General features: G+C 39.5%; 2 long non-coding RNA genes across 4 annotated transcripts in view; one reads left to right on the plus strand and one right to left on the minus strand.

The window, feature by feature from the left end:
- LOC139036283 (uncharacterized) overlaps positions 1–24,042 on the plus strand; it is a 286,771-nt gene that overhangs the window by 43,278 nt on the left and 219,451 nt on the right. The window lies entirely within an intron of this gene.
- Positions 1–24,042, minus strand: part of LOC110122361 (uncharacterized) — a 255,283-nt gene that overhangs the window by 1,338 nt on the left and 229,903 nt on the right. For all 3 annotated transcript variants that reach the window (XR_011488990.1, XR_011488992.1, XR_011488991.1), the window contains 2 exons: positions 19,246–19,299; positions 3,892–4,010 (listed from right to left, as the gene is read on the minus strand). This is a non-coding gene — a long non-coding RNA (uncharacterized lncRNA). The remainder of the gene's footprint in view (positions 1–3,891; positions 4,011–19,245; positions 19,300–24,042) is intronic.

Consider the following 24,042-nt stretch of genomic DNA (forward strand, 5'->3'; position numbering starts at 1 on the left):
CTACACCCATACACAGCTCTAAGGATATGCACAAAATTGTTAACAGTGGTTCCCCCAAAAGAGTAGAATATGAGAAGAGTGTGTGTGTGTATGCTTTCATTTTTTCTGTCCTATGTATTTCAATATTGTCTGATTTTATTTTTACACAGAGCACATACTAATTCACAATAATATATAAGCTTATAAACCCAACCAAAGGATTGCACTTGACTTCTACACACCTACAATCAAAACTCCCCAGAGCAGCCCTTCCAGTCAACCATTTTTTGTTTTTTATATCCCATAGATTGACTTCAGATCTCTTCCTTGACCTCTTTTCTGAAGTTTACTGAACTTTCTGTTCCTTTCTCTTTGCTCTCCTACATTCCCCCTTTTGAGCAGGGCCCAGCTAAGATTATGACCAAGAAATGATAGTAATACTAGTGGTAGTTACTCAATTTGCCCTTTAAATCAATCCAGAATGATGCAGCTAAAATCCCCCTCATCCCTACTTTAGAGACTTCACACTTGGGTTAAATCTAACCACCTATTTCAAGAAAATTTCTATGCTTTCTAGGTCAGCCCTATCAGCCTACAGATATGCTATAGCTCTAGTCTCAAACAAATATTTGTTTTGTTTTGTTTGCTTGGTTTTAGTGGTTAAAGCTCCATTCAACCTCTAAACTCCACATCTTCTCCAAATACTGTCCCCATTTCGCTATACTCCTTTACATGAATTTTCCTTGAAAAATTTGCCTTTCCTTTTGTAAAGATACTTCCTCTCCTCACTTGCATTCCCCCCACCCCAAGTCATCCTTTTTTGAAAAAAAATTATTTATTTTAATTGGAGGCTAATCACTTTACAATATTGTGGTGGTTTATGCCACATGTTGACATGCATCAGCCACGGGTGTCCATGCTGTTTCCCTGCGTCCCAAAAGCCCCTCCCACCTCCCTCCCCACCCCATCCCTCTGGGTTGTCCCAGAGCACGGGCTTTGAGTGCCTTGTTTCATGCATCAAACTTGGACTGGTCATCTATTTCACATATGATAATATTCATGTTTCAATGCTATTCTCTCAAATCATCCCACCCTCGCCTTCTCCCACAGAGTCCAAAAGTCTGTTCTTTACCTCTGTGTCTCTTTTGCTGTCTCACATATAGGGTTGTTGTTACCATCTTTCTAAATTCCACATATATACGTTAATATACTGTACTGGTGTTTTTCTTTCTTACATCACTCTATAATAGGCTCCAGTTTCATCCACCTCAATAGAACTGACTCACATATGTTCTTTTAAATGGCTGAGTAGTATTCCATTGTGTATATGTACCACAGCTTTCTTATCCATTTGTCTGCTGATGGGCATCTAGGTTGCTTCCATGCCCTAGCTGTTGTGAACAGTGCGGTGATGAACATTGGGGTGCACGTGTTTCTTTCTATTCTGGTTTCCTCGGTGTGTATGCCCAGCAGTGGGATTGCTGGGTCATATGGCAGTTCTATTTCCAGTTTTTTAAGGAATTTCCACACTGTTCTCCATAGTGGCTGTACTAGTTTGCATTCCCACCAGCAGTGTAAGAGGGTTCCCTTTTCCCCACACCCTCTCTAGCATTTATTGTTTGTATACTTTTTGATAGCAGCCATTCTGACTGGCGTGAGATGGTACCTCACTGTGGTTTTGATTTGCATTTCTCTGATAATGAGTGATGTTGAGCATCTTTTCATGTGTTTGTTAGCCAAATACATATCTTCTTTGGAGAAATGTCTGTTTAGTTCTTTGGCCCATTTTTTGATTGGGTCATTGATTTTTCTGGTACTGAGCTACATGAGCTGCTTGTATATTTTTTAGATTAATTCTTTGTCAGTTGCTTCATTTGCTATTATTTTCTCCCATTCTGAAGGCTGTCTTTTCACCTTGCTTATAGTTTCCTTTGTTGTGCAAAAGCTTTTAAGTTTAATTAGGTCCCATTTGTTTATTTTTGCTTTTATTTCCTACTCTGGGAGGTGGGTCATAGAGGATCTTCCTGTGATTTATGTCAGAGGGTGTTCTGCCTATGTTTTCCTCTAGGAGTTTTCATAGTTTCTGGTCTTACAGTTAGATCTTTAATCCATTTGAGTTTGTTTTTGTGCATGGTGTTAGAAAGTGTTCTAGTTTTATTCATTTACAAGTGGTTGACCAGTTTTCCCAGCACACTTGTTAAAGAGATTGTCTTTTCTCCATTGTATATTTTTGCCTCCTCTGTCAAAGATAAGGTGTCCATAGGTGCATGGATTTATCTCTGGGCTTTCTATTTTGTTCCACTGATCTGTATTTCTTTCTTTGTGCCAGTACCATACTGTCTTGATGACTGTAGCTTTGTAGTATAGTCTGAAGTCAGGCAGGTTGATTCCTCCAGTTCCATTTTTCTTTCTCAAGATTGTTTTGGCTATTCGAGGTTTTTTGTGTTTCCATACAAATTGTGAAATTATTTGTTCTAGTTCTGTGAAAAAATACTATTGGTAGCTTGATAGGGATTGCATTGAATCTATAGATTGCTTTGGTCAGTATATTTGTTTTCACCCAGTCATTCTTAAAACCGCTCCTCTCAGGCTTCAGCCTTAACATTCTCCCTCAATTATCCAGTAAATGTCACAACATTTACTTCCCAAATCTAATGGTCAATTTTTAATACTCATTTTCTCTAACTCTCAACTAACTGGTTACAGTTGGTCACTTTTTCCTTTTTGAAACACTTTTTTCTCTTGGCCTTCTGGACACCTTTCTTGGATTTCCTTCTATCTCACAATCTGCTGCTTCTTCATTTCTTCTTTATTCTCTTCATCTTGAAGTATCAGTACTGCTCAAGGCTCAGTTCTTGTGTCAACCTGCCTTCTCCATTTAAACTCTTCTCTTGGTGATCTCATCTAGCCTCTTGACTTTGAATATCATTTCCATGCTAATGTCTTTCAAGTTTTATGTCCAAACCCCAACCTGGCCCTAAGCTACAGACTCCTTGTCTTCAAAGCCTATAATGCTTTCTGAGTTCACCCTATCTATGTCCCTGAACTCATCCTCTATCACCCTCTTCCTTGTTCTCAGGCCATATTGACCTCCTTGCTGCTTTTTGAACATGCTGGGAATGCTCCCATCTCAGGACATTTGCAGGTGCTGTAGCATCTGTCTGCAAAGCTCTTTTCTCAGATATCCACATGGCTCAGTTCCCTCCTTTTGTTCTGCACAAAAGTCACCTTATCAGAGTGCCTTCCTTCAACCCTTATAAAACAGTACTTGCCTATCTCACTGTGCCTCTTTACTCCTTTATTTTTTTTCCTGAGCAGTTACCATAATCTGAAGCACTACGTATCTGTTTGACTCATGCTCAGTTGCTCAGCCCTGTCTAACTCCTTTTAACTCCATGGACTGTAGCCTTCCAGGCTCCTCTGTCCATGCGATTCTCCAGGCAAGAAAACTGGAGTGGGTTGCCGTTTTCTTCTCTAGGGGATCTTCCTGACCCCAGATATATGCCCTGGAATGTAAGCTCCTCGAGAACAGCAGCTTTATTTTGTTCACCACAGTATCCTCAACATGAAGAAAAGTGATTATTATAGAGAAAAGTACTCAAAAAATATTTCTTGAATGTTGAATAAAGAATGTTGAAAGAGTCACTATAGTTTCCTTTAGCATATTCAAATTACATGAAATTTGTCTTAAGACAATTTACTTCTCCATCTCAACTTCCTCATTTTGTTTTCTTTTTTAAGAATTTGTTTAAACTTTTATTTTGAAATAATTATAGACACAAACTGTGCAAACATAGTACAGGGAAGTGTCATGTATCCTTTGCTCAGCTTCCCCCTGAAGTTACATCAGATATAACTATCATTTAAAAAAAATTATGATTAGTTCCTTCATGTCTTTTCCTCAAGTTTTACCTGTTTTCTTCTATGAGCATTTCCACACAGGCTTCCAGAACTCTTCATCTCTTTCTTCTTGCCAAGTCATTGACGAACTTTCTTCAACACCATCAAATCTGTTCTCCAGGATAACTGTCCTAATCATGGGAGGGATAGAATACTTCTAATTAAGTGGGAAAAAAATAGGTTTTATTTTATTTTTCATACCAAAACAAACTGTTTCATCTCTTAAGCTTGCAGGATCTATAGAGAGATACTGTCTCTTCTGTAAGTTCTGAATAGCATCCAAAGTGTTTGCTGTTATTTCCAAGAGCTTGCAAAATAATTGTTGACTCCAGTGTGTACTTTTATTTCTTTTATGTAACTACTTAGAAAGAGTTGAATAAAAACAAATATATGATTTTCTACATATTCAAATTTCTTTAAAAATTAATTATTCTGCTGAGTACATGTCTTTCATTTATTCAACAAATATTTACTGTGTACCTAATATGTGCCAAGACTCCATGCTACAATGGTTTTTATCCCCCAAGATGATCTGGAATAAACATTACCTTTAAGACACTACAAATCCAAAAGGATAAACTGAAAACTCCTATTTTCCAGGTAAGTGGGTTACACCCCATGGAATGGGCATTCATATTCAGGAGACAAGCACATTATTATGTTCTAATAATTGGTTTTCAGGGTTAAAAAAAATTGATGTCCCTTTCAATATGTCTGAAATATGTAAACTAACCTACCATTTGACAAGATAAGATTCACTGATTTAATGATTAGTACAAAGAGGATATGTACTGGGATATCACCACCCTGTATTGTTAAAATGAGCATGTATTAAACACCTTAAAAAAGCTGTCTTCATATTAAATACTAATGAGAAACCTGCTCCATGTCAGTGTTATGCTATAATCAATCTCTTTTCCAGTATTAGTAGGGTGATCATTTGCCCTGTTTGCCTGAAATATTTTAATTTACACCTGTTGTTCCAGCATAATTGCTAATTGTAGCTCCTTTCACTCTCTAAAAATATCTTAGCTTGGATGATAAATTATACAGTCAAACTAAGCATTGGGGTCTCTGGGATAAACGATCAAGGCGTCATTCCTATTTATTGGCACTACCTTGTCACAAGCTGTAAAAACAGTTTTCCTTTTGATTGTTTCTTCCTGAGTTGTCACAAAGACCTTCACATAAAATCACTCTGTCCCATTAAAGCAGTTATCGAAACCCCCTTCAGTAATGACCACTTGTTTTAGTTTTCCTCCTCAGATTCCAAAGATGAAATAAAGACATTGCTTTTGCTGGGTCAGCATCATGATTGTTCAGAGGCACAGCCTTGTACAGGGAAAATTTTGTCTGACTATCTAATCCACAGGAATCTTAAAGAATTTTTTTTCTGAGTAACATTATCTGGTTGAAAGAGTCTGTGACTGACCACTAATGTTTGCCCAAAGAACGGAAAACCCAACATACTTAATTTCAGTGGAACATATACATTTCTGGACCAAGATATTTAATGTCTCTAGAGTATGACCAGGGAAAGAGAAATGGAAAGGTAAATTTGGGTGGCCTCCTTAGATATAATCTCTGTTAAAACTATTTAATCTTTGTGGTTCGAAAGGAAACATATCCTTGAGTTAATGAATGGAAGGACATTTCTGAGATTAAATATCTTTATAACTATTTTCTTGGCTGATTCTAGTAGCAGCACCACCACTGATTCATTGTTTAGTTTTGGAAAATTGATCACTTTGTTTTCATTTGAGGTTGTGTCCTCCTAGCACCAAAGTACTCAATCAATTCAACATTTGTTTGTTTTTTTTAAGAAACATGGGATCATGTTTAGAAACATGGGATCATGAAGATAAAACAACTAGTGAGGGGCTAAATTGTTTTTACCTCATTTTTGCTTGTTTCTTAACCCATCTGTAAATTATGGATAATTTTGTTGGCTTTTGTCTTCCTGATACAATTTCTATGAGAGTAAATTACATATTTAGTAAAACATTAGGAACATTTGGAAAAACAGAGGCTGGATGAATTTATCATTCTTATTTGTAGTTTGCCTGAATAATTGAATAAGATGAAGTGGCTAAAGTGTGTTTTTCACTTTTTTTTTTCTTCTCTACTAATAATGAAAGTACATCTTTAAAAAATATTATTACTGACATAGATTTATTGGAAGATACTAGTGGACCCTGAAAGGTCAATGACACTCTCCCGTTGTTGTTCTAAACCCAGAAGGTATCAGGAAAATCAGGCTCCTAAATTTTTTCTTAACCCAAGGGGCTGTGTTGAATAGCTAAAGAAATAGTTTCCTGATAATTATCTCTTTTCCCATTTCGGGCATGAACTCTACCTCCTTCACTCTACTTCATCTGTACCTCTAGAAAACACATAATAAAACCTGGAGCGCCCCCTTTCTTATGGGTCAAGATAGCTCCTTTCCCAGGAGTTCCAGGGCCTGTTTATGAAACATGGCCTGGGCAATTTCCGAGTCCCACAGTCCTGAATGGATAGGGAAGTTTTGTGATTTGGAAGTAGTGGCATCAAATGTTTGGAGGTCTGATGATAGTCCAGGCTTCTGAGCTAACTGGGAAGCACCACCCCCCACCAACACAGACACGTGTTTGTGTATATACATATACATACATATATATATATATATATATTTTTTTTTTTTTTTTCTGATTAGAAACAATGACCTATTCTGGACTATGGGACAGGAACTACCCAGAAAGTACTGTATCTTCTTTTGACAAGGTCATGCTGAGTAGCCTGTTCATATCTCTACAGTTCTTAAGGGATTTACTTGCTGTGTTTTAGCCAACCGTATGACAAAGATATATTGATTTTCCAATGTGAAAGGTTGGGTGTCAAAACTGAGAAATCTGAGATAAAATCATTTGGTTGAACAGCTCTAGGTTCCTTGAATATCTTGTTCCTCCAAAAAACCTTGGAGGCTGCTGTAATAACTCTAAGGTTTGCAAATGAGAAACTGGGGCAGAGGGGCAGAGTGGGGGTGGGGTGTTTGTTTACGGTAGAGGGGTGACATTTTTTCACAATATATTTCGCTGGAAGATCTGCACTCCAGCAGAAGAACCAGCCTTAGGAAATGCTGGTAAGTGGTTCTTGGACAACATTTACTGATTTTGGAATGGCCCTTCCTCTTGTCTGCTTCCCCTGCCTAGAGGTATAATTTTGTAATCTGGTTACCCAAGGTCCCCTCACTGTGGCCCTCACTGGAACTGATATGGCCTGGACCTTTTCCATTTCTCATGTTAACCAAATTTTCTATCAGATTCTGCCCGCATTGTGCCCCATCACATTGCATGTTTATTTCTGCTTTCAAAAGGGTGGGACATTATCTGGTAATCCAATTAGAATGACAGTAGAAAGGGTAAAAGCAGTTAACACATCACTCCTCTTACTATGGATGATTACATCAACTTGAAAATGGTGACTTTTAGTGGTGACATTTCAGAAGCTATGTTGCAGATTGATGGGAGTAATATTTTAGGGACTTAGACACATTTTTTTAGCACCCTTAAAATCACACACAAAGTACATAGTCTGAGTAAGCAAGGCCCCGTCCTCAAGCCTGGGAGAGTCCAGAGTACCTGTTGTGCATAGCCAGGTCTCATCACTGCTGGAGGAGGAGGTGCTGGCAGGCAGCAACAGAGCAGAACGGGCCCAACTGCCCTGTCAGCAGGTAGACCAAGGACTGTAGATCCCTTTCTCCTGGGGGTGGGGGTGGCACTGGGGGAAAGTGCTCGGTACCCCTCCCACATGCACATGCACCTTTCCCCGGGCACTCCAGGCCTCACCCTTGTGGTACCTACAGGCTGATTCCTAAAAGATCAGAAAGACAAATGATTCAGAAATGCCTGCAGCTGATTCCTACTCAATATGTACTCTCACGATTGCGCCTGTTTTCTTTTAAGTGCTTATGTGCCTCTGATCAAATCTTTCCTCTGCTCTCTGTCCCTTTGAAAGCAGCAGCAATGCTTTACTTCTGATTACATGAGGACTTAAGCCAAATAACTTTAAAAAATGCCCACAGCAGTTTTGATTTGACACTATTTATGTTACATTTTGGCTCTCCTAATCCAAGATTTTCTCAATATCTTTGTAGCTTAGCCGGGACACATTCGCTGAGTTATTGACTGGGCAGGGCTCGGATTTAAGCACTTATGAAAATTTCCCATGTGACTTAGAGTAATTTTCAGTGAGAATCAAGAGCACCATTGTTGGTTGCTAATAATTACATGGTTTCTGTCTGTAAACACATGTCTTTCACATGCATAAATGCACATAGGGCAGAGGATTTCCAGCACTGGCTCACATGAGCATGCACACACACATACACCGTGAATCTCTAGTCTTCACTTACTAATTTTCTCTCATTTGAGGTAACTTCCCCACTGCTTCTATGGCTATTGAATAATAACAACTATAAAAAAAGAAAAGCTTAGGGAAAACAACCTACAGTCATAATTTATCACTTTTAGGAAAGAATGGCATTAACTAGACACACACAACTAAACAGGGAAACAGATGAGGTAAATACATTACAGAACTACAGTAAACAGCATCTGCTTCATCAGCAAAAGAGTAAACAGGCAGTTTTATTATTCCTCTAAATGGTGATAAAACATGAAGAAATGCTATTCAAAATGTTTTGTTTTTTTTTTCCAAATGCAATACATATCTGTATGTGTAAGCCTACAGCATTCCTTTCATTAAAACCACAATATTAACAATGTCAAGTGATGACTACAGTGGTGCATAAACCTGCAGTGATGCTGCACTCACAGAGTCTTCAATAAACCTGGGCAGGGGAAAGTATATATGAGAAGAAAACAAAAAATTGAAAGAATTGTAGATTAGGTTCAAGGCTATTCCCTGTAGGGAGGAAGCTATTAGTTATCGGGATTGCACCACATTAAAAAAAAATTCCCATATCATGTAAGTCGTTAAATAATAATGGAAGATGATTTTTGAGTACTGCCTGCACTTCACTTGCTTTCTCGTTTGAGACTTAGAAGTTTTCTGTGCTGTGCTATGCTTAGTCGCTTAGTCGTGTCTGACTCTTTGCTACCCCATGGACTGTAGCCCCCCAGGCTCCTCTGTCCATGGGGATTCTCGAGGCAAGAATACTGGAGTGGCTTGCCATGGCCTCCTCCAGGGGGCCTTCCCAACCGAGGGACGGAACCCAGGTTTCCGGCACTGCGGGCAGACTGACTGTCTGAGCCGCCAGGGAAGCCCAAGAATACTGGAATGAGTTCTCCAGGGGATCTTCCCGACCCAGGAATCGAACCAGCATCTCCTGCATTGCAGGTGGATTCTTTACCAGCTGAACTACCAGGGAAGCCCATAATTTTGCTATAGGTGAAACTATTATCATTCCCATCTTATAGATATGTCTTAGAAATGTACATGTAAATACCAACACTTAGATCGTGTGAATTTGAAGTCACCCCAGATCTACATGACTCGGGAGTGGTTTTAGGATTCAGCGTGATATTTTTTCCCTTAAAGTTACTATTGATGGGGTCTATCCACTTCTTGATGTTTCTATGCATGTGCACATGTGTAAAACACATTTTAGGTTCCGTCACCACTTTTCTCCCTTTTCTATTACCTTCATATTTATAATGGACAAATTTCACTTTGAAGTCTCTTGCCTTGGAATCTCTTTCCAGTATAACTTCATGGTAGTTCACATTTGCCAGAAAGTCACCTTTAGAACTTTCAAAGGGATATTAACTTTTTAAAACACAAACATACAAAAAGTCTTACACTCATCATGAGAGAAAGGTTGTGTCTCCCAGTGCCATCTTCCTGGTTACTGTATACACCCTGAAGGCTAATGTCATTTCAGCCAGGACCCCACCCCATTCCTTTTCTGTCTTTCTTGTGGCTTGGGGCCTTTACAGCTTTCACATCACTTTGCCTGGCTTTGAGATCAGGCTCTCTGACACTATACCTCTGTGTTGCTTGGAGAGGCAACTTAAAATATACAATCTCCAGACGGGAATGATTTAGCAAAATTAAAAACAGACAGGGGGCAGAAAAGGCGGGAGGTGTCAAATGTTCCTTCTACCCCACTATCAGTTTGATGTGGTGGCCTTGTTCCTACCTAGTCCCCCTCATGCCATCCACTCCCCAAAGTTAAAATGCCTGAAATGTTAACAGAATACACATGGATAGCGATATGGATATCCTTCCTCTGTCTCGTAACCCAACACATGGAGTTTTAATTGTGGCTTATTTCAACTTAATTTTGCTTCACCCTTAGGATGAAACAGACTTGTTCCAAGAGCCCTCAAGAGGTATTGTAAAATGTGTAAGCACTTCAAGAATCTGCTTAGCCACCTCAAAAGAATACTAGTGGATACTGAGCACTTGCTTTTGGAGTGAGCTTCCTTCCTCTTTTCAAACACAGACACGGTCATACTGATGCATCGATATCAGAGTTGTTGAATGTATAACAAACACTCTTATTTATTATTAAAATTCTTGGATAAACAAAAACTCTGCTTTGGTTAGAAACAAATCCAATAGAAAACAGACAAAAGAGATATGGACTGAGAAGCAATATCATGTAATGTAGCCTTTCCTCAGTCCCTACCAGAGGTGAGATAAGGTAAAAGGCAGCTCAACAGTGCTGGGAGGTTTTATTACAAATGCAGAATTCCCCAGTTATCCCAGATCTTGGAATCAACCTGGTTCCACATCAACCGTTCAGTCATCATTTGGCCCAAGGGAAAGACTCACATGGTGATGGGATGGCTATCACTGAATGCAGAGATATCTTGCTCCAATGTTTTCAGATCTTATGCTCATTTAAAAATCCACACCAGACAAAAGGCTACTACAGGTTTTAGGCTGTATCTAATCTCTAGCATGACTCTTGAATAGTGTTCAGAAGTGTTAAAGTGTTAAAGCTCTGTTAGACTGTGACCAACTTTCCAAGTGGTTTCAGGCACAATTTCTGAGTTTTAGTGAGGATGAAAGCCCTTGTACCTTGCTCTAGTTTCTTGTTAGTGCCTTGCATGACTCTCTGCAAGATATGACCCATGGAATTCTGCAGCACAAAAACGATAAGATGTTTGCTATCTTTCATTTTCTGCAAATAGTCTGTATTTACAATACTACTCCAGTGGTTTCTGACTACCGCTTAGGGCAATTTTGCTTAGCCTAGCGGAATGTCCTGGAAACTACTGGCAATGATTTAGCCTCCAAAATTGGAACGCATTAGTAGAGACAGAGAGCCTATGAACAAATAGTGGGCATGTGCCAGAGTAAATATGTGTGGTTCATGAGCTGCGGTTAGAAATGTCTCTCTTTCAGTATGCAGGGCAAAGCTGTTGCCAGCATTTGCCATAAAGTCATCACACAAAGCAGTTTTTCCTTTGGTAAGACAGACTCAATGACAGAGGGCTTCTAGTTTCACAATCGACTGTTGGGGCTGCAGTCATAGGCCATGCAAAGGAGACCTGAACGGAAGGGTCCTTTCCCCAGCTAGACTTTCTCACTCTGCCTACTGCCAAGCTTCTGTGAGAAAGAATGAAATCCAGAAGGGAGTGAGGAGGAGGTTGGAAGGGTGGGAAGAGGAAAGACTCTGTAACACTCAAAGCTCCTCCTAGGATCTCATAACAAACCACAGAGTCAGTTTGCTTCCTCTCTTTTCCAAACCCAAACTTGGCCCTTACTGTATGACTCCTTCGAAGCACTTGGTAAGGCTATCAATCCTGGGTGAAGCATTGAGACACCTTCCTCTGCAGAGAGGCTCAGAGGCTGAAGGAGACAGACAGATATGGTTTCCACGTTAGGCATTTCCTTTAGAACTTAACTCCTTGACCACACATTACAGGAGGATTTAGTACATTTGGATTGGAACAGCATGATTTCTGGTACAGTATGCATGCGTGCCCTCCGAGCTTGGTGTCTGATTTCATGCTGGTTTTTTTTTTTTTTTTTCCTGTATAGACCACGCAGTCTAAGCAACAACTGAAATCCAAGAAGAAACCTGTTTTTTTTTCAAACCAAAGAAGCCATTAATCAATACTCCATAAGACATTTATTATGGGAATATTGTTGTAGGGGCATGTTTAGTTCACCTTTTAAAAAGGAACATAATGAGATATGCCATTTTATAAAGCCTTGTCATCATACCATAAAAAAGTAAAATATAGATAAATATTTTAGAATCACCTCAGACAGGACAACTTTAGAAGCAAAGAAATAAATATGAAATATCATTTCTGCATAATTTATTAAATTTCCTGATTTATTCCATAACTATGAATTGCACAGTTAATTTCAACCAATATTCATTGGGTAACCACTATATGCCAGGCCTTATACTAGGTATCAAGAACCTAGAGATGAAGGTCTCAGAGGCTTATTTGCTGAACAAACCTACACAGCCGACAACACTTTGTCATATCGAATATATATTTGATTAAAGAAAGTTATGCTTTTTTTCTTTCATCTGAAGATCTCCAAACCCTTTCCTCAAAGTCTCATAACCAAGGACTCTGGGGTCCTAACTGGAGACTTAACTAGACTCCATATCATTGACTAAGTCTAGTCCTCAGTCCCAAGAATCAATAGCCTTTTGCCAGAAGTGAAGTTGGTGGTAGAATAAACAACAGGTAGTGGGATTATATGGGCTCTGGAGTGGATGAATCTGGGGTATCTTAAATCCCTGCATCTCAGTTTCTCCTGCTGCAAAGTGGGATAAGAATATCTATCTCAAGGTTTCAGGAGGATTAAAGAAGCACATGAAATAGGTGGAACATGGTAGCCCTTCAGTGAACTAAAGTGAGCTGGTCTGAGTACTACGTGAATGGTGCACCAAGCGGAACTACCAGGCGCTAACCAGCATTTGCTTAAATAAAACTGGACATTGTAGCCTTGCTTTGTTTTTCAGACTCCCAACTTATTTCCCCTGAATTTCACTCCAACAAAAGGCCAACACATTTCCCTTCCAGTGTCCCAGCTCCCTTAATGCTTAGACTTGTGTTCTCTTATGCTGGCTCCTGAAGATGCTATAGTAATTTTGTCGGCCAAACTTTTGCAAGGAGCACTGCAATCATATGGCTTCTTCACCTGTTTTTCCCCTGCCAGTCACAAAAGAACAGGATGACATGTATTCAGAATGCGCAGACAAAAAAATAACAACCAATTACTGTTAGGACAAAAAGATTTCATGGGGTATATGTCATTTCTATCCAAGGTTCTGAAAAATGCTGCTACATTGTCATGGCTGTATTTGCTACTATGGCACCACCCTCCCCAGCTAGGGATGAAAGCCTAGTTGAAGAATGGAGAGATGTATTCCACACAATGGACATTCAGTTCTCTTCAACACAGCGTAACTTCGATCATTCTCAATTTAGTGATATATATATATATATATATATATATTTTTTTTTTTTTTTTCTTACCAGTAGAAACACTTTTTCCTTGTCCCACCAACTGTATTCTGAGAATTTCATTTTGTATTCAGATCAGTTCAGTTCAGTTGTTCAGTCATGTCTGACTCTTTGTGACCCCATGGACTGCAGCATGCCAGGCTTCCCTGTCCATCACCAACTCCCAGACCTTGCTCAAATTCATGTCCATCGAGTCAGTGATGCCATCTAACCATCATCCTTTGTTGTCCACTTTTACTCCCGCCTTCAATCTTTCCCAGCATCAGGGTCTTTTCCAATGAGTCAGTTCTTTGCTTCAGGTGGCCAAAGTATTGGAGTTTCAGCTTCAGCATCAGTCCTTCCAATGAACATTCAGGACTGATTTCCTTTAGGATGGACTGGTTGGATCTCCTTGCAGTCCAAGAGAGTCTCAAGAGTCTTCTCCAGCACCACAGTTCAAAAGCATCAATTCTTCAGCACTCAGCTTTCTTTATAATCCAACTTTCACATTCATACATGACTACTGGAAAAACCATAGCTTTTCTTCCAAGGAGCAAGTGTCTTTTAATTTCATAGCTGTAGTGATTTTCAAGCCCCACAAAATAAAGTCTGTCACTGTTTCCATTGTTTCCCCACCTATTTGCCATGAAGTTATGGGACAAGACGCCATGATCTTAGTTTTCTGAATGTTGAGTTTTAAGCCAACTTTTTCACTCTCCCTTTGACTTTCATCAAGAGACTCTTTAGTTCTTCTTCACTTTCTGCCATAAGGGTGGTGTCATCTGCATATCTGAGGTTATTGATATTTCTCCTGGCCATCTTGATTCCAGCTTATGCTTCATCCAACCTGGCATTTCACATGATATACTCTGTATATAAGTTAAATAATCAGGGTGACAATATACAACCTTGACACACTCCTTATAGTAACAAAGAATTATAGTGTCTGATAAATGATGGCAGAGTCAAAACCTAGCCATCATCATTTCATTAATCTCAGCCATTTTGTATGAGCACATTAAAAGTTGATTTGATGAGTTTTTAATTTCTTTTAAAAATCCCCTAAAGGTATAGGGGAGAAAAAAAGATGGTGTGGAACCTGGTGACAGCAAAGCACCAGATTAAATTATTAGAACAGGTTTAAATAACAGGATTTGGTTGGCCAAACTGGAGTGAGCAAATAAAACTGCTTTGGTAAAGGAGAATTCTCTATCTCTCTCTCAGACACACACAGACAGACATCTGTACACTACGTTTCTTTACCTGTATTTGTTTCCCCTATCTCGCTTATCCTTGCCTGACCCTGCAAACTTCCAGTATTTAGATTATCTTTACTTTATATTTATTTTGGTAAAGAAACTCTTAGGCCATTTCAGAGGCATAAGAGAAACACAATTGAGAAATGGTGTAAATCAAACGGATCCACCTTCCTGATTTGCGATGTGGTCAGGGTATCTGGACACTGTCAGGGCATTGTAAGCTACATCCCAAAGTGACTTTGTTACATGAAAGGAGTTTAGTTTTTTTTTTTTTTTTTCTCTTTGTAACCTTGTGAAATTTCCACATTAAAAAGCAAACACATCTTTCAAACTAGAAAAGATTGTGTTTGGCACAACGGCCTCTGGTGTAATGGATTGAGCTTGTTTTCACTAAAACGAAGTCAGCTTTCAAAACAATCATCTGTAACAACATTCTATTCCCCAAATTGTATAATCCTATTAACAGCGTTTCTTTTTTTTTTTTTTTTCCTTTTTTTCTCCATTGTCACTGGACTGACAAGACTGGCCAAGTATCAACGTGGAGAAACAGAAAGCTTTGGAGAATCTGGCCAATGCAAGCAGAATGACCCAGCTTCTGCCTTGCTAGATCTTAATGGGCCCTTAAATATTATCATCTATGTCTCACCTCCAACTAATGTGCTTCACAGGTAACAAGGTTATCCAGCCACTCAGTAATTCAAGCCATTCAACAAATAGTCCAGGTAGGACAATGAAAGGACAGTGAGTTGCCACAGTTATCCCAGTGAATGAGACCTTTATCAAAATTACATAAAAGTGCCAATGTGCTGAATGAAAATGTATCCCAAGTGGCTGCTGGGAGAATCTTTGCCAGAAGTGTAAATTATGTGGCAATGTCTAAAAGAGCATGTTATAATTTCAGATTTCTCAGGAAAGTGTATTTTTCTTTGAGGCTAAACAGGAGGAAAAAAATATCTTATAATACCCAACTAGATTTGTTTTCTTCTGCCAGCAGGAAGAAAGAGCTCCTAGAAAATGTTTAGGGAGTTCCCAGCCAAAACATACTGTTCAGCTTGGTCTTGGCTTCTTCCAAACAGTATGAGACACTATTTGCATTTAGGTTTATCAGTCAGGAAACTGACAGTCTGTGAGTGCAATGTTCTTATTAAAATAGCCCATCCAAAGCAGCTGGAACCTGTGGTCTATTTAGAATTTTCCATAGTAAATGACAGGTCAAAAATATTAACCTAACCCAGGTCCTGTCCTGGACAGACTGCTTCATCTGGGGCTGAAGTTCACGAACTGTACATCTCATGTTCCTGGAGAATCCTCCTTCTAGCCAGTCCTTGGCAAAAGCCTTTTTTAAATTTTTTAAAGCCACTCTCTCCTAGCATAATATTTACATTGTAGGTTTAAGAGTAACTCAGTTCTTCAGTCAATGCAAACTCGATGTTGGTCTGATCTTGTCCTTTGGAAGGCTTTCCCTGGGGCAGGAGCTCACGCGAGACTCCTTGGTTTTCAGTTTCTCTTACTCTATTGGAGAATTGTTAACCCTGACTCTAGAACCCAGTCCTGGGTGTCTCTGTCCGTTATTAGTGTAATAAACTTGGCCAAGATATTTAGCTTTATTAAGTCTCAGTTTCTCCAGTAATTGAACATTTATAATAACTTACCTGGCTAAAAAGATTATTGTGATGATCAAACAATAACAAGAAATTAGCAGTTATCCCTCTACCCCTTAGAAGAATTGTGAGATCATTCAACATAAAATCAATTCCTCTATGAGTGAACAACAGCAAATAGTAGAAATAAATGATTTTTTAATTTCAAATCTGAAAGTACTTCATTCAAGCTTTTATTATAATAAAGGGTAATTAGATGAAATAGAGGGTTCTAGGTGTTCACCATTTGCTTCCCATGAATCCCCTAGAGATATTGAGGTTTCCTTACATTACAGATTAAACAGTATTTAAGAGTTGATTGATTTCCTAGACCACAAGAAAAGCAGCAGTTTTCTATGAAAAGTTACTTTTGGGTTTGAACTAGTTTTAGATAAACTGGCAAGGATCATAGAGCTTGAATGAATGATAATTGGCTTTTGTAAGGCTTCCTGCTGTTTAAAATTTTATGGTTATTATTTCAAACCAGTGAAAACAGAAGTTACATTAAAGAAAGAAGGATATTTTTCTATATCAAGAAGTTTAGTAGTTATGCTGAAATGGATGAATACTTTTCCCCGCTTTGTGTATAAGGCATGTCGTCTTAGGGCAAGAGGCCATGTAGCTTATAGAGATTTCAATTTAAAAAGTTAAGTACTGTCTTTCTATGAGAGAAATTTCTGTATATAATTTTATCAGAATTTTGAATAATTATACTTAAAGGAATGGTCATTCTGTAGTCATTTGTGAAATTTAATCTCAATTTCATTCTTTCTCAATGACTGAAATACTTTTATTTATACTGTCTAGATCTAAAACACTCTATATTTAGTTGAAGATATTAGAAAACAAATGTTCATCTAGATTTTAAAATGGTTATTTGTATGTAAACTAGCTCAGTTCAGTTCAGTTCAGTTCACTCAGTCGTGTCCAGCTCTTTGCGACCCTATGAATCACAGCACGCCAGGCCTCCCTGTCCATCACCAACTTCCGGAGTTTACTCAAACTCATGTCCATCGAGTCGGTGATGCCATCCAGCCATCTCATCCTCTGTCGTCCCCTTCTCCTCCTGCCTCCAATCCCCCCCAGCATCAGGGTCTTTTCCAATGAGTCAATTCTTCGCATGAAGTGGCCAAAGTATTGGAGTTTCAGCTTCAGCATCAGTCCTTCCAATGGACACCCAGGACTGATCTCCTTTAGGATGGACTGGTTGGATCTCCTTGCAGTCCAAGGGACTCTCAAGAGTCTTCTCCAACACCATAGTTCAAAAGCATCAATTTTTCGGCACTCAGCTTTCTTCACAGTCCAACTCTCACATCCGTACATGACCACTGGAAAAACCATATCCTTGACTAGATGGACCTTTGTTGACAATGTAATGTCTCTGCTTTTTAATATGCTATCTAGGTTGGTCATAACTTTACAGCTCAGATTTTGACAAATAATTTCTTATGACAAATTGGAGCATTTAGGGGCCATATTAATGGTATATTTCTTCATGACCAGTTGGGCTAGGAATGAAGTTTAATTCAAACTAGTTGGTAAAATATCTGAAAATATCAGATTGGCTATTTATTGTTTATTGAATAATATTGTTTATTGTAAACATAATTACTAATGCTTACTGGGACAATTTTACATACCATAAAATCCTCACATTGTAAATGTACAATAATATTTTAAAAGTAGGATTATAGATTTGCATAACCATCACTACCATTCCATTTTCAGATGGATTGACCAGTTGATCCTGAATTTTAGTTTGTTTAGACAGAGTGTAAATGATGAACAACCCAAATGGAAGGGCCCACGTACAAGTTCACCATTCTTGGGTTGTATTACTAACCTTAGTTGCACAGTGATGAAATCATTTGTATGCAGGCCTGTGGACTTTCCATAGGTGAGGATATGGCATGAGGAAATACTTTAACACATTTCCTTAAAATGCCAAACTCTGGGGATGGATCTCTTTCTGTAGATGGTAGATCCAGGACCAATGGCAGCCTCAGTGTTTGAGGCACAAAGGTCCAGCACCAGACTTGCTCTCCTGATCCCTCAGGTTCTCTATCTTTTGGTTACCTTTCTTCAGTGTGACTACACCCAGTATTGGAAGTGGTCTTGGTAAATGTAAAGTAGGTAAAGCCTTCCCACCACTCTGGGATACTGACTTAGAATTCCTGAACTGTGGTTAAAAAGACGTTTTTACAGCAAGCAAAAGTGGCACTGAGCTGAGAAGGTGGACACGGGTCATTTCAGGGCAGTGGGTGATGTGTCAGTACACCTGCTTCTCTGCAGTTGTTTCTCTCAAGGACTTATCCCGGAGCTTCCGCTGTCATCTCAGCCAGTATCTTCACGGAACAAGGGACAGTTTGTAAATATTGGACAGAACTCATAGTTGTACAATGCTGCTCCCTGACGACGATCAGTTTGCTCCCAAGCAACCGGATGTTGACCAGTTCACTGCAGTCGCTGAAGCTGGCCTCCTTCACTGTGATGACCGCAGCATGCAACGGGACAGATCATCTGACCCTCTCCTTCAGGCTGCCAAAACAGTTGCTTGTAAAGTAAAAATGCAGTCCATCAGTTCACTGCTTTGATACGTGATGGGTCCCCCCTCCCTCCCAGTCCACAAGGCCAAACTCATCTGAATGACTTTTCTTACAAAATTGGCAGCCATTTTGGTGACTTGTAGAGGGAGCCTCCCCTTAGAGAAGGGAATGGTAACCGACTGCAGTATTTTCATCTGATGAACTCCATGGAGAGAGGAGCCTGCTGGGCTACAGTCCATGGGGTCCCAAAGAGTCAGACACGAATGAGCGACTAACACACACACACACACACACATACACACACACACACACACGCAGAAGGGAGCCTCAGTGAAAAATAGTGGGCAGCACTCACCAGCCTCATGAACTCAATGATTTAAACCTTATGCTGCAGTCGTCCTGGGTGAAGCACAGCTGCAAGCAGGCGAGGTATTCTTACAACACAATGCCTGACAGGATTCTCTAAATAGAGTAAAAAAGGCTGTCATCAAAGACTCACCTCTCTGGGTCTCCTTTCAGAGGGGTGTGTTGGAAAAGGAGATGTGTTCGTAGTCTGCTGAAAAGAGGTACAAACACACCGCTAAACATTAAATCCTTTGGTTCCCTTTCAGAACACTAAATCCTGACTCCTACAGACAAAAGACAGAACATATGAGTTTACAAAGTTAATTTAGCTCCAAGTGAGAGTAAGCGAGGACATTACCCCATTAACCTTGGACAGACAACTGGGCTTATATCATGGTCTGGAATCTTGCTCTTAAAATCCACAATTGCTGTGTACTACATGATCTCTTGCCTGCTAACAATTACTCCCATGTGGTAGGATGACTTTTCCCCCTGCTCATAATAATATGCCAATTTCCCTGGGGCACAGGTGTCATCCAAAGAAGGCCTTATCTTCTACAGGAATTTTATTTTTCAGAAGTTGGCCAGGCCAGATGGCTACCACTTACTTTAGTGCTTCTAAATTCTCACTAACACTTTCTGGCCCAGTGTGAATATGTAAAAGAAAAACAGGAGGGAACATTGGGATTTTAATGCTTTGGTAGATTGATGGATCAAAGGCCAGAAGTCATGTAAATAAGACTTTTCCCTTCTAAGAACCGACATGAATTTTGGCCAATTCAAGATGGCAGCCTCTTCACTGGAGCATCATAAATTTCCAGATCATAAGAGAGGGCCATATGATGGCTGGCCAGGTTGAAATAGAACAACGGGCAGTTGAGGTGAACTCATCAACCTTAAAGCCTCAAATTAAATTTGCAGCATAGATAGCAAAATATACAACATTTCACCTTAGCGCCTATCCCATAGTACTCTATGATCCAATGAAGGAGCTTGGGATGCATTTAGACATTGTGCACAACTGAATTAGATATATTGCTGTGCCCTACAGTCACATATTTATACGGTGGTCTTCTCTATTAGGCTTTGGCTCTGTGAGGACAAAGACTGTATCTTAGGCATTTTTGAATCCCCAGCTTTAAGTTCAGGGGCATAGCAAATATTATGAATCGTAATAGTGTAAAGAAACTATAGGCATGAAGGGATACATCCTGAATGACTTGGTGCTAAATTTAGCTGGAGTTCTAAGCTTGGGAAATTTCCTAAATTCAGATCATCAGGTGACAAATAATTCATCTTCCAATTTTGGCTGACTTCCACCTAAATTTAAGCTACCATGTGTTTGCCTTCTGTTGTGAAACCTGGATCAAACAAAATGTATGATCATCTTTAACAGATATTACTATAAAATCAGTTGGAAACATGCTCAAAATATACTTGTAATCTTAAAAATCGGTGCAAAAGGCTATAGACACCATTAGTGGTACTGTTGTCTCTAACAACCACAGCAGCGCCATTAGGTTGCCACTAACTTTGACAGAAAGAGTACAGAGGTTTTGTTGTTCGACTTTTTGATACCCCATGGATTGCAGCATGCCAGGTTCCTCTGTTCTCCACTGTCTCCCCGAGTTTGCTCAAATTGATGTCCACTGAGTCAGTGATGCTATCTGACCATCTCAACCTCTGCTGCCCCCTTCTCATTTTGCTTTCAGTCTTTCCCAGCATCAGGGTCTCTTCCAGTGAGTCAGCTCTTCGCATCAGGCTGCCGAAGTAACGGAGCTTCAACTTAAGCATAAATCTTTACAATGAATGTTCAGGGTTGAAAGATTTACATATGTTTAGATAATACCAAACCTAAAGGTTCACACTTCTATGGGAGAGATTATTATCGCATAGTTACTGCCTCTTAGTTATTAAGGCAACTCAAGAAGAGTAAAGCTAATTTTACCTGTTTAACGTACAAGATAATGCTGCTCATACTCATTTGTGTACATAATGGGGTGGCTTGGGATTCTTGGGTTATAGATAAGTTTAAGTTCTGCATAATTTGATTTCTACTTGATTTGTGTTAAACAGGTACCTTAAAACATGATTGTGTATATTCCATACTTAATTAACTATACTTTTTACTTCAGGGAGCTCAGAGTGATATGTCAGGTATCAGTTCATTCATTCCCTCTACATTTCAATAAAACGGCAATATTCTGATGCTAATTACAGCTTTTAGGGATTGAAGGCAAAGATCAGAATAGAGAAAGAAAATGAAAAAGAAAGAGTGTTTAAATTCCCGTGCTCTCTCTCTCTAGCAATAGTCATATGCTAAATATTTATAATTTGTGCTGTTAGGATAATGCTAGTTGTTATAACAAGCTGGTGCTAAAATGAGTAAAGGCTCACACACAATGGAAGTTTGTTTCTGGCTTACAAAATGTCATGAATTCGTTTAGGCAAGTGGGGAGTTGTGGAGGAGGGGATGTTTCTCATCATTCAGGAACTCAGGCGTTTGGAGTTTTTGCAATCTTCAGCATTTAGTTTCCAAGGTCGTTGTAGCGGTTTCTCTGTCTGGTGGCTGGAGGAGAATAGTCCTGACGCATGTATGGGAGGTTTTATGAGTGGGCCTAGAAGTGGCACATATCACTTCTCATATCAGCCCCCCTCCCGTCCCCTACCATTAGCTAGAACTCAGATACATGGCATTGCCAAGATGCAAAGGAGACCAAGAAATTACCTGCCTGGCTGGCCAGCGTATGCTGCCACAACTCCAGACCATGAAGGGGAAACAGATTTGGGGGATTAGTTAACTGTCATTGCCACATAATCTAAGTCAGAGCTAGGGTTTTCTGACCTTACCCTTTAAAGGCTTTTTCCAGTCTGTCCTCTCCCACTGGGGTTACTGAGGTGACGATTTGATGTCAGGACACGTGGGCCCTAACAGACAACAGCAGCCACACTGAGGGTCATGGTTTACATGTGTTTGCTACTTGACCAACTTCTGTTTGTTAAGTCTGGAGCTTCCCAGGCCTTTAGCTGGTGCTAATGCCTGGGTTCTATGTAACTGGGGTTCAAGCTCATTCCAGCGACTTTCTGTGCTACTTCCCAAGGCATCTGTATTAACTAGACTGGCTGGCACCTCTGCCTATTGTATTGGTGGACCTGACAGTGTTTGTTGCCTATCATTTAAAACTCTTTTATAAATAGCTGTCTCTTATGTAAAGTATAATCATCGCCTACTTTTTGCTGTTTATTGTTGGTGAGTCTCTGGGGAGCTAGCAAATAACGGTTGTTCATTTTGAAAAATGATTTTTTCCCTACTTCTAGCCGTTTCCACCCCACTCCCCCCCTTGCCATATTATTTCTTCTGATGGCTTGAAAGGAAGTACCTTGACTATGCCTACAGGGTCTGTTTTGATTACAGCCATGAGCCAAAAAGAAGGTTTTCCAGGATGCTGAATGATTTCATAAATAAACTGTGAAAGACAAATCCACCTGATTCAGATGTCAATAACTATGGCTAACATTTACTGAACATATGGTACTTTCCAGGCAAAATGCTGAGCTCTCTGTAAACATCATTCCATTTAATTCTAATAATCAATTTTGGAGGTTGATATATTATTTGCATTTTATACATAATGAAACTGAGATAGAGAGGGGTTAAATAACTTGTCTGGGCTACACGATTGGTAAGTAGTAACACTATAAATGGAGCCAATATATGCATGACTCCAAGTCTGGGTTTATCCATCACCATTCTAGTGTCCTGCCAATAGATTATACTCTCAGATCTCCTACATTCCACGGGTTCGCTATGTACATAATCTATATAACTCATTGGTATTCTTGGAAAATAAATGGTACACTAAATAAAAACAGATATTTCAAGACATTTTTCTTGATCATCTTGTTCCTCCCATTAAATTATATGCACTAAGGAACAGACTTCTTAGAACCCAGAGCACATTTCCCACCAGATGAGTCAAGATTTGCAGCTATAACTATAGTACTTGACAGCACTGCTTAATAAAAAGATTTAAATCCACCTACTACTTTATACTCAATAACAGACTACACTGTCCGTAAAGGCAAAACAGTGTGAGAAAAATGTTAATGTAACTGTTCCCTAGCGGGTATTGATTAAATGTGAGCATTATGAGCTCATTATGTTGGTTAATTTAGATTGAGATTATTAACGCAAGTTAAGTTCAATTTAGCACCACTGACAAAAATCCAAGAACATCAATGGAAGGAATAAATGACACATGTGAGTCATAATAAAATTTTAAGCCTTGATATATCTTCAAGATATTTATTTTCATTTACTTATTCTAAAACCATCTGGAGTCAGAAAGGTCTGACTCTGTGTGTGGGACTTTGGGCAAGTTACATAATACTTTTATGGTGTCTCAGTTTCCTCAAGTTTAGAAAGAGGATAATAATAGAGCCTAACTCACAGGGTTTATTATGAAGATTAAAAAAGATAATGCACATGAAATATTTGGTAATCACTGATGGGAAGAGCCACTAGAGAAGGGACAGGCTACCCACTCCAGTATTCTTGGGTTTCCCCTGTGGCTCAGCTGGTGAAGAATCTGCCTGCAATGCAGGAGACCTGGGTTCGATCCCTGGGTTGGGAAGATCCCCTGGAGAAGGGAAAGGCTACCCACTCCAGTATCCTGGCCTGGAGAATTCCATGGACTGTATAGTCCATGGGGTCACAAAGAGTCAGACATGACTGAGTGATTTTCACTCACAAGCAATAGCGAGTGCTTGTCTTAGTTTGCTTCGACTCTTGTAACATAATACCACTGACTGGGTGCTGTAATAGAAATTTATTTTCTCACAGTCTGGAAGGTTAGAAGTCTAAAATCAATGTGACGTCAAGGTTGGTTTCTGGTGGAACCTTTTTTCTTGGCTTGCAGGTGCCAGCCTTCTGGCTGAGTTCTCATGTGGC

Source organism: Odocoileus virginianus, chromosome 1 (genome assembly GCF_023699985.2).
Source record: "Odocoileus virginianus isolate 20LAN1187 ecotype Illinois chromosome 1, Ovbor_1.2, whole genome shotgun sequence".
Taxonomy (NCBI): domain Eukaryota; kingdom Metazoa; phylum Chordata; class Mammalia; order Artiodactyla; family Cervidae; genus Odocoileus; species Odocoileus virginianus.